Raw genomic sequence first — 12,861 nt, 5'->3', positions numbered from 1 at the left:
TAATCATTTTTATGCATTTTGAAGCGCTCTATTTTTAAAAGTTGAACTTCTTGTTTTTTGTTTGATCTTCTTGTTTTCCATTCTTTAATAATGAGGGAAATCTGAGTTTTCTATAATCATCGAACTTCTCCATCTTTTTAATATGGACTTCTGGTTTTTTCTTAATCTTTTTTATGAAATTTTGAAGCGCCCTATTTTTTCTAAAAGTTGAACTTCTTTTTATTAAATTTTTGAACTTCTTGTTTTCCATTCTTTAATAACAAGGGAAATCTGAGTTTTCTATAATCATCAAAATTCTCCATCTTTCTAATTTGGACTTCCTGGTTTTATTTCTTTTAGTAACGGAAAAATCCTACTTTTTGATAGACATCGAGCCCCTTCGTTAAATTTGAACTTCTAGGTTTATTTTAATAGAACTTCTTCATTATTTCGAATAGAACTTATTGGTCTTATTCGGTTTTGTAATAAATGACGAACCACTCAGTTTTAAATCTTGTAGTACAGCTCGAACAACTTTTTTTGAAATTGAACTTCATTCTTTTTTTACCTACAAACAAGAATTTGAGTTTTTTGTATATATTGAAGTACTCAATTTTTTTAATTTGAGCCTCTTATTTAAAAAAACTAATTGCTCCATTTTTAAAATTTGAACTTCTTGTTTTTACTAAGAAACTTGATCAGTCCATTTATTTATCTAATGTTTGTCATGCTCTTGTTTGACAAATTGAACTTCTTGGCTTTTACTTTTCAGGCATGGGATAAATATGTTTTTAGAACTATTCAATATTTTGAACTTCCCCATTTAATTCTTTAGTAATGAGAAAAATCTAAGTTGTTTATTACCTTAGAAGTTCTCTATTTTTTACATTTGAGCTTCATAGTTTTTCGTATACATCAAACTACTGCATATTTTATTCTTTAGTAAGAACGAAAATTTGAGGGGGGTTTAAACATTGAACTACTTCATTTTTTAATTTGGACTTCTTTGTTTTTATTTGTATTAGTAACGGAAAATTCCTAGTTCGAGAATAAAAATCCTAGTTTTTTAATAAGTATCGAGCCATTTTGTTTTTTAGATTTGAATTTCTGGGGCTTTTCAGTTTAGAAAATCCTTTTTTTTAATAAATTTGTGTTGAGATGTTTTTTGTTTTTTCAATTTGACTTTCTTGGGAATGTAATAAATGTTGAACTTCTTCGTTATTTTAATTTGAACCTCTAGGTTTTTTTCTAGAAACAACGGGAATCTACTTTTTATGTAAATGTTTGAACTCCTCTATTTTATTAGTTTGAACTTCTTGGCTTTTTATTTATCAATGGACATAAATTCTAGTGTTGTAATAAACATCGAGCTGCCATGTTATTTAAATTTGAACTTCGAAGCTTTTTTAAGAAACGAAGAAAATCCATTATCTTTTTTGAATAATAATCCGTACATACAAAAGTCCCAACAAGATAAGTTGCTACAACAAATGAAAACCAACTCATAATTTTCTGTTCTTAGACAAAATACATTCTCACATGAACATATAATCGATTCATGGTTCCCATTTTTCAGCGCCATTCTTTCTTGTACACTTTCAGAACATTTCATTGGGGGGATACAATAATTAGCGCCATACAACATCCCCTTGAACCCCTACCATATATATATATACTTGTATATATATACAAAACTATATATATATATATATACATATATATATATATATATATGAACTTCACCCATGTTTCATGGTTTTGTGCTCTGTGTTCTTCGTCGCACAAGACCAAAAAAGATTTTCACCACGACATTTTGCTGCAAAATTCATTCAACAGTCATCATCAAATTCTAGAGAATTCACAGAATGTAAAGAAACAACGGGGAGTAAAATGTTCATACACATAGAAACGCATCGACACATTTGAGTACAAAAAAGGTCCCCGTCCCGGCCCTGTTCTTGGGCGGCAGCCTTCTTCCACCGCCACCGTGATGTACCTCCTCCCTGGCCCCGAGCTCCACCCCCATCTCCACCACTCTGGTAGATCTCTCTGACCTCCAGTCAACCTCGCGGCGGCGGGAGATGTTCTTCTTCCACGGGCAGCGGTGGCGGTTGGACATGGTTGGATGCAGCAGCGGGGAAGAATCACGGATGAGAGTCTCCAGTGCCACGATAGGAATAAACTTTTTAAACTGCTCGATTTTTTCAATTTGACCGTCTTGATATTGTAATAAACATTGAACTTCCCCATTTTTTTAAATTTGAACCTCTAGGTTTTTTTGTAGAACGAGGAAATTCCATTTTTCTCTTTCATTAAATTTTATGTGCAAGCTTTGTGTTTTTACTACTTGGGGATGACCATACAAACATGTGAACATGTACTTTTTCGTACAACCTTTTATTTTTCAGTACATCTTTTTAAGAAATGCACCTTTTTACTCTACATGAACTTCATTAGTATAAAAGTAACATTCTCCATTGGGTCATAAATACAAACACTTTTTTTAGAACCAATGTAATGCATCGGGACTGCACAATCATGTATAATCGTACAAGAAGTGTTATGCATTTATAGTAGGATATAATGTACATCAATCACGTGCAATGCATCAAACTTCAACCTAGAGCCATATTGGACTCCAAAATTACATTTTCAAACTATGTACGTAGCAGTGCAAAGCATAGGAAAATCCCAGGCGAATACTTACCCAAAATAGTTTCCTCTCACGCATTAATGCAAACACACTTGGGGAACAAAGTGCTAGCGATATATCTAAAAAATTTACAGGAAGCCAAATTTCCATAGCTACAGAGATTCATGGTAAGAGACAACAAATTCTTCGCCTCCAAATCATACTGGTATACTAGTGCCAGATGGACGAGTTCGCACCAGTGCTTCTTCTTCTGCAACCACACCACCACCCGCCCGCGGCCGCTTCAAACTCCATTTTCTGCTTCTTCAAAAGGACAACTCTGTCGAACAGACACTGTGTGAAGTGATGGAGTGCTTGCACGGGAGGCGATAGATGGACTGCTCGCGCGTGAGGCGACGAACTTCTCGTGGTGGAGAGGGAAGAGTTGTTCGGTCGGTCGTTGACCAAGCACTGACGGGCAGCAGCGGCTTCGTGCTCGGAGGGAGACGAGATTGGGAAAGTGGCATTTTTCAGGCACCGTGTGGAAGCCTGCATCCTTTCTTGAACCTTGATAGTGCACCAAGTAACTTGTATTATCAGTATATGTTCACAGTTCAGAGCATGGCTCATAGACTTGCAGGATTGCAATATAATTAGGCAAAATGGGAATCTTTTCAACAGAACATGTGCTCTGAACATGAACATACCGCTACTGTTATGCAACTGGTCGACGCAGAACTGAAGATGAGCACAATGGCTTGGTCGTGGACGAAATATAGGCACTGGTCGCGCTCAATGGCAAGGGCAGTCCTGTCCAGGCAACCAGAGAAGGTCGGGGAGGCTGACGGTGACGAGTAAAGCGGCGACCCCAGGATCCTATAGCATAAGGGGTTGGGGCCCCAGGCCATGGCATGTACAGGAGACCTTGAGCACAGTGGCGACCGTCGATGGTAGAGGTGAGGAGGCATGGTGGCAGATGTGAGCTAGTAGACTGCATCTCATGGCGGCGATGTGCAGAATCCAAGCCGTGCGTGGGTGGCCATGGACTGATTTTGTTCAGATCAGTCGATGTCGTTGGATGGATGTCGTGGGATAGGGCAGAACTTGTGGTCGACCGCGTGGATCTCGCCGGCCCCAACCGGATCTGTGCGGAAGGCTGCAGGTGCGTCGGGGACGGGGTGGGTGGCGGCGGAGGTGTGTCGCGGCAGTGGTGGGCGACGTCGCTGTGATCCAGGGAGGGAGGCGGAGGAGGCGTGAACCAGGGAGGGTGGCGCCGGCACGATTCAAGGAGGATGGCGGCGGCGGCACGATTCAGGGAGAGAGGCAGCGGCGGCGATCGGGGAAGGTCGGGGGAGGGGATTTGGGGAGGTCAGGGGAGGGGATCGGGGCAGTGGATGGGGTGGGTTTTTGTATTGTACAGTTCGGTGGGTCCCTCATGATCTCGGGAGGTATAGTGCATGAGCTGATCCAAATAGTTATTCTACTCCCAGAATTAGAATAGTGTCACTCATATATATATATATATATATATATATATATATATAATATGTTGCTGTTATAATAATGATTATGATGCCCTCATGTTCGTATTTTATTTTATCGACACCTCTATCTCTAAACATGTGGACATATTTTTCGATTTCGGCTTTCGCTTGAGGACAAGTGAGGTCTAAGCTTGGGGGAGTTGATACATTCATTTTGCATCATGCTTCTAGATCGATATTTATTGCATTATGGGCTGTTATTACACATTATATCACAATACTTATGCCTATTCTCTCTTATTTTACAAGGTTTATATTAAGAGGGGGAATGCCGTCAGTTGGAATTCTGGGCTGGAAAAGGAGCAAATATTAGAGACCTATTCTGCACAACTCCAAAAGTCCTGAAACTTCACGGGAGCATGTTTCAGAATATATAAAAAATATTGGGCAAAAGAAGTACCAGAGGGGGCCACCCATCGTCCACGAGGGTGGGGGCGCGCCCTACCCCCTGGGCGCGCCCCCTGCCTCGTGGGCCCCCTGGTGGCCCTCTGATGCCCATCTTTGGCTATATGGAGTTTTTCGTCGAGGAAAAAATCATACGCTAGCTCACAGGACGAAACTCCGCCGCCACGAGGCGAAACCTTGGCGGAACCAATTTAGGGCTTCGGCGGAGCTGTTCTGCCGAGGAAACTTCCCGCCGGGAGGGGGAAATCATCACCATCGTCATCATCAACGATCCTCTCATCGGGAGGGGGTCAATCTCCATCAACATCTTCACCAGCACCATCTCATCTCAAACCCTAGTTCATCTCTTGTATCCAATCTTTGTCTCAAAACCTCAGATTGGTACCTGTGGGTTGCTAGTAGTGTTGATTACTTCTTGTAGTTGATGCTAGTTGGTTTACTTGGTGGAAGATCATATGTTTAGATCCATTATGCATATTAATACCCCTCTGATTATGAACATGAATATGATTTGTGAGTAGTTACGTTTGTTTCTGAGGACATGAGAGAAGTCTTGCTATAAGTAGTCATGTGAATTTGGTATTCGTTCGATATTTTGATGAGATGTATGTTGTCTTTCCTCTAGTGGTGTCATGTGAATGTCAACTACATGACACTTCACCATTGTTTGGGCCTAGAGGAGGGCATTGGGAAGTAATAAGTAGATGATGGGTTGCTAGAGTGACATAAGCTTAAACCCTAGTTTATGCGTTGCTTCGTAAGGGGCTGTTTTGGATGCATATGTTTCATGCTATGGTTAGGTTTACCTTAATACTTCTGTTGTAGTTGTGGATGCTTGCAATAGGGGTTAATCATAAGTGGGATGCTTGTCCAAGGAAGGGCAGTACCCAAGCACCGGTCCACCCACATATTAAATTATCAAAGTACCGAACGTGAATCATATGAATGTGATGAAAACTAGCTTAATGATAATTCCCATGTGTCCTCGGGAGCGCTTTCCTTTATATAAGAGTTTATCCAGGCTTGTCCTTTGCTACAAAAAGGATTGGGCCATCTTGCTGCACCTTATTTACTTTTATTACTTGTTACCCGTTACAAATTACCTTATCACAAAACTATCTGTTACCGATAATTTGAGTGCTTGCAGAGAATACATTGCTGAAAACCGCTTATCATTTCCTTCTACTCCTCGTTGGGTTCGACACTCTTACTTATCGAAAAGGCTATGATAGACCCCCTACACTTGTGGGTTATCAGCGCTCGCGCTTCGGCATGGGCAAGCGCGGCCAGGAGCAGGGGGCGCGCCCGCGTGAGGGAGCAGCAATAGGGGCGGTCCGGTCGCGGCTGTAATGGCCGGGTTCGATGTCGGTGACGAGGTGGAGCGCCAGCGACTTCGGGCACGCATGGGGGCACGATGTGCTAGGGGGCAGAGGGGAAGAGGTCGGGGGCCTCACCGCGGTTCTGTAGGGAAAATGGCAGCGGGGCGTGGGAAGGAGGTCGGGTACGAGGGCGGCATAGGGGAAGCAATCCGGCGAGAAGGGGCTCCGGCGACGGCGGAGCGGTCCGGTGACGGCGTTGGGCGGCGGCGGGGTCGCAGCCCCGATCCAGATCGGATCGGGAGGGGGGAAGCGAGAGGGAGTGGGGGGAAAGTGGGGTGGTTGGGCTAGGGTTCCTGGTTGAAAGGATCGATATGGTTGACTAGAGGGGGGTGAATCTATACCTACTATTAAAGGGAATAGGTATTCTTGGTTTGGTTTAGTCCTTTACGTTTGGTTTACACACGTTAAGCGATCTGGGCCAGTTACTTGTATGTTGATGGGACTTTTATGGGCTTTCATAGAGAGACCGCGAAAAATAATTGGGTCAAAATAAATCAATATTGTGGGAATTGAACACAAGACCTCCTGTCTATCTCTTAGATGTAACAACCAAAGACTTATGCACCTTACATATTTACTAATCCCAACTCACTCTAAATATACAAGTGGCAGTCATCATGTTTATTTATTTATTTATTGTGAAAAAGGAGTTGATATTAAAACGGCCAAATTACTGAAAGGTCCACACAGAAAAGGAAATTACAACCAAGCCCCTCTGCAACCCGACTACGCCGGCGCCGTGGACGAGCCGGTGACGCGCCGTTCACCGCTGCTCGCTGACGCCTTGGATCGAAGCAGCCCCCGAGCGAAACGGGAAGTCTCCGATCAACGGTCCCTGAGGACCTACACCCATGGCCGTCATCGTCATCGCAAACCGCTCAACATCGCCTTCCTTCTCCAGATCTTCAACCGTCGGAATCGCCATCCCTCGATCCCCGGCACGGGGGAACCGTGCACGGCCTCTCCACCAAGCAGCGAGCACGAAGAAAGGAGCCGGTCCACCGCGGAGCTCCACCGGAACTTCACCGTCGAAGGGAAGACCAACACCTACAAAAAGCCGATCCAGTCGCACTGCCGCCTCCACGATGCCACCGGCTGGCTCCCTAGGCACTCCCTACACTATGTGCATGCTGCAAATCGGGCCTCCCCCGTCCTCCTGCCACCGGAGCGTCCGACGGAGGGTGAGGGAGCCGCCAATTCGGCAACGGCGAGGTGGAGAGCCGGGGGTTCGCACAAATCGCCCTTCGTTCCTGTAGATGGGGAAGGGTGAGGTCCAAGGCTCATGTTTAGGGAGAGCTAATTAAGCGAATGAGCTAATAAAGAAAGGATTGTGGGCTTAATAAATTATACATGAAGGATTTGGGTAAATCGGTGGAATAACTATTAGAAAGATTGTGGTCTTAATAAATTATACATGAAGGATTTGAGGTAAAAAGGTAGGATAATTAAAAGAAAGGATCTATAGGCCTTAATGTGTTTGGGCTACTAAATTAGAAAAGGAAGGATTTGATTCCCGACTAAAACGGGTGAGGACTTCATGGTAATTAATGAAAGGATCATACTTAAATGCCATTAAAAAGGATTGTATTTAAATGAAATCAGTGGGACACATTACGCCCCACAAAGAAAATATGAACACGACTAAATTGCGACGTATGATGCATTGCAACATGTTCTTCATAATAAATCCGATGTTGTGGGACATTATGCTTGTGCAAAACATCAAATTTCCCTATTGCAACGCACGGGCATATGTGCTAGTAGGCAACTAACAATTTTTAGCTTTTCTTTACCAAATTAAACTATGCATCAAAGTAGGTTGTCTAGAAGTGCAACTAGGTGAGCAACCTATATGATGCAACAACAATAAGCACACAAGCAAGCAAGGGAAGTAACACTAATAAGCTTGCACAAGTAAAAGTACGAGATAACCAAGAGTGGAGCCGGTGAAGACGAGGGTGTGTTACCGAAGTTCCTTCCTTTTGAAGGGAAGTACGTCTCCGTTGGAGCGGTGTGGAGGCACAATGCTCCCCAAGAAGCCACTAGGGCCACCGTATTCTCCTCACACCCTCACACAATGCGAGATGTCGTGATTCCACTATTGGTGCCCTTGGAGGCGGCAATCGGACCTTTACAAACAAGGTTGGGGCAATCTCCACAACTTAATTGGAGGCTCCTAACAACACCACGAAGCTTCACCACAATGGACTATGGCTCCGTGGTGACCTCAACCGTCTAGGGTGCTCAAACACCCAAGAGTAACAAGATCCGCTAGGGATAGGTGGGGAAATCAAATTTCTCTTGGTGGAAGTGTAGATCGGGGCCTTCTCAACCACTCCCGAGCAAATCAACAAGTTTGATTGGCTAGGGAGAGAGATCGGGCGAAAATGGAGCTTGGAGCATTAATGGAGCTTATGGGGGAAGAGGTGGGTCAATGAAGAAGAAGGAGACCCCCTTTTATAGTGGGGGTAACAATCCAACCGTTACCCCACTAAACAGCCCCGAAGAGGGTGGTACTACCGCAGGGGGCAGCGGTACTACTGCTGGACCCAGCAATACTACCGCTCCCCCTTACGGTACTACCGCCCACCCAGAGTGGGCTTGAATAAAGAGGAGGGACTGTCCCAACGCGGTACTGCCGTACAGGCCCAGCGCGGTAGTGTCGCGGTGGCAGGGTGGTACTACCGCTCTCGAGCGGTACTACCGAACCTACTAGCGCTGCAAGTGCCGCTCAACCCGACACGAGAAGTGCCCCCTCGAGTCGAGGTGGTAGTGGCCCGGTACTGCAGCGGTACTGCCGCTGAGGACCCTCAAGCGGTACTACCGCTGGGCACCGCGGTACTACCGCTGGGGCCAAAGACTGCCCAAACAACAGGGAATCAAACCTCTAATGACGCGGGAAGGCCCAGAGGGTGTGAAACAAGATTGTACGTGATGAATCCACCCTAGCCTTACCAAAGCGGACCCCCTCTTGATAGTACGGTGACTTCTAGGAAACTAGTCCACCAACAAGAAACGAAAGAGCTACACCGTCTTGAAAGAACACTCCGAGGGGAAAGAAATCTTCTCGAGCCAAAGGATGAATCTTTGAAATGCTCAAAGCACAAGGTTAGTCCGCAAATATGTTGTCATCAATCACCTAAACCACATCGAGAGAGATATGCCTTAACACGGGTGGAGTGGGGGTGGCCGGTTGGGCTGGCCTGGTGGGCCGAAGCCCAGTGGGGGGGGGTTTCCCCTTTTTTCTTCTTTTTATTTTCTATTTTGTATATTCTTTTCCTTTTTTTGTTTCATTTAACTTAGGGCATTTAAGTATTTTATAAATTTGTGTTTTCTTTACTATAATTACCTTTGTAATATTCGGCACAAATTGAACATTTTTGTTTTGATGTTTGACAATATCTAAATTTTGAATTTGAAAAGTTTTGAACCGACGCGAGATTGAACATCGACGGAGGTGACGTGGCATATTTAGCAGAGGTTTACTGTAGCCTAATTATCTGGGCGTTACAGGTCTTGTCCATCACATCATTCTCTAATGATGTGATCCCGTTCATCAAATGACAACACATGTCTATGGCTAGGAAACACAACCATCTTTGATTAACGAGCTAGTCAACTAGAGGCATAGTAGGGACACTCTGTTTGTCTATGTATCCAGACATGTACTAAGTTTCCGGTTAATACAATTTTAGCATGAATAATAAACATTTATCATGATATAAGGAAATATAAATAACAACTTTATTATTGCCTCTAGGGCATATTTCCTTTAGTCTCCTACTTGCACTAGAGTCAATAATCTAGATTACATAGTAATGATTCTAACACCCATGGAGTCTTGGTGTTGATCATGTTTTTCTCATGAGAGAGGCTTAGTCAACGGGTCTGCAACATTCAGATCCGTATGTATCTTGCAAATCTCTATGTCTCCCTCCTTGACTTGATCGCGGATGGAATTGAAGCGTCTCTTGATGTGCTTGGTTCTCTTGTGAAATCTGGATTCCTTTGCCAAGGCAATTGCACCAGTATTGTCACAAAAGATTTTCATTGGACCCGATGCACTAGGTATTACACCTAGATCGGATATGATCTCCTTCATCCATACTCCTTCATTTGCTGCTTCCGAAGCAGCTATGTACTCCGCTTCATACGTAGATCCTGCCAAGACGCTCTGCTTGGAACTGCACCAACTGACAGTTCCACCATTCAATATAAATACATATTCAGTTTGCGACTTGGAGTCATCCGGATCAGTGTCAAAGCTTGCATCAACGTAACCGTTTATGACGAGCTCTTTGTCACCTCCATAAACGAGAAACATATCCTTAGTCCTTTTCAGGTATTTCGGGATGTTCTTGACCACTGTCCAGTGATCTACTCCTGGATTACTTATACCTCCCTGCTAAACTAATAGCAAGGCACACATCAGGTCTGGTATACAACATTGCATACATGATAGAACCTATGGCTGAGGCATAGGGAATGACTTTCATTTTCTCTCTATCTCCTGCAGTGGTCAGGCATTGAGTCTGACTCAACTTCACACCTTGTAACACAACAAAGAACCCTTTCTTTGACTGATCCATTTTGAACTTCTTCAAAACTTTATCAAGGCTTTGTGAAAGTCCAATTAATAGTCTTGATCTATCTCTATAGATCTTGATGCCCAATATATAAGCAGATTCATTGAGGTCTTTCATTGAAAACTTCTTATTCAAGTATCCTTTTATGCCATTCAGAAATTCAGTATCATTTCCGATCAACAATATGTCATCCACATATAATATCAGAAATGCTACAGAGCTCCCACTCACTTTCTTGTAAATACATGCTTCTCCAAAAGTCTGTATAAAATCATATGCTTTGACCAAACTATCAAAGCATATATTCCAACTCCGAGAGGCTCGCACCAGTCCATAAATGGATCGCCGGAGCTTGCACACTTGGTTAGCACCTTTTGGATCGACAAAACCTTCTAGTTGCATCATATACAACTCTTCTTTAAGATATCCGTTAAGGAATGCAGTTTTGACATCCATTTGCCAAATTTCATAATCATAAAATGCGGCAATTGCTAACATGATTCGGACGGACTTAAGCATCGCTATGGGTGAGAGGGTCTCATCGTAGTCAATTCCTTGAACTTGTTGAAAACCTTTCGCAACAAGTCGAGCTTTGTAGACAGTAACATTACCGTCAGTGTGAGTCTTCTTAAAGATTCATTTATTCTCTATTGCTTGCCGATCATCGGGCAAGTCAACCAAAGTCCATACTTTGTTCTCATACATGGATCCCATCTCAGATTTCATGGCCTCAAGCCATTTCGCAGAATCTGGGCTCATCATCGCTTCCTCATAGTTTGTAGGTTCGTCATGGTCAAGTAACATGGCCTCCAGAACAGGATTACCGTACCACTCTGGTGCAGATCTTACTCTGGTTGACCTATGAGGTTCAGTAGTAACTTGATCAGAAGTTTCATGATCATCATCATTAACTTCCTCACTAATTGGTGTAGGAATCACTGGAACTGATTTCTGTGATGAACTACTTTCCAATAAGGGAGAAGGTACAATTACCTCATCAAGTTCTACTTTCCTCCCACTCACTTCTTTCGAGAGAAACTCCTTCTCTAGTAAGGATCCATTCTTAGCAACGAATATCTTGCCTTCGGATCTGTGATAGAAGGTGTACCCAAAAGTTTCCTTTGGGTATCCTATGAAGACACATTTCTCCGATTTGGGTTCGAGCTTATCAGGTTGAAGCTTTTTCACATAAGCATCGCAGCCCCAAACTTTAAGAAATGACAGCTTAGGTTTCTTGCCAAACCACAGTTCATATGGTATCGTCTCAACAGATTTAGATGGTGCCCTATTTAACGTGAATGCAGCCGTCTCTAAAGCATAACCCCAAAACGACAGCGATAAATCAGTAAGAGACATCATAGACCGCATGATATCTAATAAAGTACGGTTATGATGTTCGGACACACCATTACGCTGTGGTGTTCCAGGTGGCGTGAGTTGCAAAACTATTCCACATTGTTTCAAATTAAGACCAAACTCATAACTCAAATATTCACCTCCACGATCAGATCGTAGAAACTTTATTTTCTTGTTATGATGATTTTCCACTTCACTCTGAAATTCTTTGAACTTTTCAAATGTTTCAGACTTATGTTTCATTAAGTAGATATACCCATATCTGCTCAAATCTTCTGTGAAGGTCAGAAAATAATGAGCCACGAGCATCAACACTCATCGGACCGCATACATCAGTATGTATTATTTCCAATAAGTCTCTTGCTCGCTCCATTGTTCCAGAGAATGGAGTCTTAGTCATCTTGCCCATAGGCATGGTTCGCAAGCATCAAGTGATTCCAAAAGCCCATCAGCATGGAGTTTCTTCACGCGCCTTACACCAATATGACCTAAGCGGTACTGCCACAAATAAGTTGCAATATCATTATTAAACTTGTATCTTTTGGCTTCAATACTATGAATATGTGTATCACTACTATCTAGATTCAATAAGAGTAGACCACTCATCAAGGGTGCATGACCATAAAAGATATTACTCATATAAATAGAACAACCATTATTCTTTGATTTAAATGAATAACCGTTTCACATCAAAAAAGATCCAGATATAATGTTGTCACACCCACGATGCGGCTATATCTCCCAGTGTCAAGGCACGACTTAGAGGCATAACCGCATGGTGGTTTAGTCGCAAGTGGGGTAATCTTCACACAATCCCATGTATTGAATAAGAAAGGGATAAAGAGTTGGCTTACAATCGCCACTTCACACAAATAACAAGTTAAGCATACATCATCCAGAGTACAATCAAGGTCCGACTATGGAACCAAAATAAAAGAAGGCAACCCCAAATGCTAGATCCCCGATCGTCCCAACTGGGC

At 43.2% G+C, this 12,861-nt stretch overlaps 1 long non-coding RNA gene across 1 annotated transcript; it reads right to left on the bottom strand.

Moving 5' to 3' along the window:
• Window positions 1–2,522: 2,522 nt before the first annotated feature.
• Window positions 2,523–4,031, bottom strand: LOC125553036 (uncharacterized). The gene is made up of 2 exons (XR_007303890.2): window positions 3,319–4,031; window positions 2,523–3,178 (listed from the first exon to the last, which is right to left on the bottom strand). It is a non-coding gene; the product is annotated as an uncharacterized LOC125553036 (long non-coding RNA).
• Window positions 4,032–12,861: the final 8,830 nt, after the last annotated feature.

The sequence above is a fragment of the Triticum urartu genome, chromosome 1A (genome assembly GCF_056163025.1).
Source record: "Triticum urartu cultivar PI428250 chromosome 1A, HENAU_Tu73, whole genome shotgun sequence".
Classification (NCBI taxonomy): domain Eukaryota; kingdom Viridiplantae; phylum Streptophyta; class Magnoliopsida; order Poales; family Poaceae; genus Triticum; species Triticum urartu.
Note: the sequence above shows the minus strand (reverse complement) of the source record. Positions and strands in the feature narration are given on the sequence as shown.